Source organism: Arachis ipaensis, chromosome B9 (genome assembly GCF_059453495.1).
Source record: "Arachis ipaensis isolate K30076 ecotype BB chromosome B9, ASM5945349v1, whole genome shotgun sequence".
NCBI lineage: Eukaryota > Viridiplantae > Streptophyta > Magnoliopsida > Fabales > Fabaceae > Arachis > Arachis ipaensis.
This window is the reverse complement of record NC_142444.1, coordinates 132,742,023-132,744,086: the sequence shown is the minus strand read 5'-3', so window position 1 is coordinate 132,744,086 and position 2,064 is coordinate 132,742,023.

Genomic DNA, 2,064 nt, shown 5'->3' with positions numbered 1-2,064 from the left:
AATTCATCGAGACACAGCAGAGCTCCTCACCCCCAACAATGGGGTTTAGAGACTCATGCCGTCAGAGAATACAAAGTTTAGATCTGAAATGTCATGAGATACAAAATAAGTCTCTAAAAGTCGTTTAAATACTAAACTAGTAGCCTAGGGTTACAAAATATGAGTGGACTATGATGGATGATGCAGAGATCCACTTCTGGGGCCCACTTGGTGTGCTGGGGCCCACTTGGTGTGTGATGGGGCTGAGACTTAAGCAATTCACGTGCAGAGGCTATTTGTGGAGTTAACGCCAGTTTTTGTGCCAGTTTGGACGTTCAACTCCAGTTTTTTATCCTTTTCTGGCACTGGACGCCAGAATTGGGCAGAGGACTGGTGTTGAACGCCAGTTTACATCGTCTATTCTTGTGCAAAGTATAGACTATTATATATTGCTGGAAAGCCCTGGATGTCTACTTTCCAACGCAATTGGAAGCACGCCATTTCGAGTTCTGTAGCTCCAGAAAATCCACTTTTAGTGCAGGGAGGTCAGAATCCAACAGCATCAGCAGTCCTTTTTCAGCCTGAATCAGATTTTTGCTCAGCTCCTTCAATTTCAGCCAGAAAAATACCTGAAATTACAGAAAAACACACAACTCATAGTAAAGTCTAGAAATATGAATTTTTCCTAAAAACTACTGGAAATAAACTAGAAACTAACTAAAACATATTCAAAACTATATGAAATTAACCCCAAAAAGCGTATAAAATATCCGCTCATCACAACACCAAACTTAAATTGTTGCTTGTCCTCAAGCAACTAGACAAATAAAATAGAAGACTAATAGGTTGAGAAGCAATAATATCTCAGAGTTTTTGATTGAAGCTCAGATCCTAATTAGATGAGCGGGACTAGTAGCTTTTTGCTTCTGAACAGTTTTGGCATCTCACTTTATCCATTGAAGCTCAGAGTGATTGGCATCTTATAGGAACTCAGAATTTAGATAGTGTTATTGATTCTCTTAGTTCAGTGTGATGATTCTTGAACACAGCTTCTTTATGAGTCTTGGCCGTGGCCCTAAGCACTTTGTTTTCCAGTATTACTACCGGATACATAAATGCCACAGACACATAACTGGGTGAACCTTTTCAGATTGTGACTCAGCTTTGCTAAAGTCCCCAATTAGAGGTGTCCAGAGTTCTTAAGCACACTCTTCTTTTTGCTTTGGACCTTGACTTTAACCGCTCAGTCTCAAGTTTTTACTTGACACCTGCACGCCACAAGCACATGGTTAGGGACAGCTTGGTTTAGCCGCTTAGACCAGGATTTTAGTCCTTTAGGTCCTCCTATCCACTGATGCTCAAAGCCTTGGGATCCTTTTTATTTGCCCTTGCCTTTTGGTTTTAAGAGCTTTTGGCTTTTTCTGCTTGCTTCTTCTTTTTTTTTTTTTTTTCTACAAGCTTTGTTCTTTGCTGCTTTTTCTTGCTTCAAGAATCATTTTTATGATTTTTCAGATTATCAATAACATGTCTCCTGTTCATCAATCTTTCAAGAGCCAACATATTTAACAGTCTTAAACAACAAATTCAAAAGATATATGCACTGTTCAAGCATTCATTCAGAAGATTCAGAAAGCATTGCCACCACATTTAACCAATTAGAATTTCTTTTATTAAACTCGAAATTTTATTGCTTCTTATTCAAAAGATCTGCTATTTTATTCATGTTTAATGATGATGAGAAAAATAAACTATAGCTTAATTGGAGATAAAATCAAATAGATACTAATTATTATTATATGACTTCTAAGGTAAACTTTTATAAGGACACTGTCACAGAGTTAAGGCAGAAATTGGAAATTAACAACCTTTATTCTGGGGGCACGGGGGTTCCTCTGATCCTTGGGATGCTTGGTAGAGAAGGCTTTTGGCGCTTCAGTTCCCTTAAGTCACGCCCCTGCTCCTCTTGTTCTTTAAACATATAGGTCAGCATTTGATTGTGTTCCTTCTGTTGTTTTATTATTTGCTCCATAGCTTCCTGTATCTTGGTGACAGACGTCTCATGATATTCCCAATATTCTGCTTGAG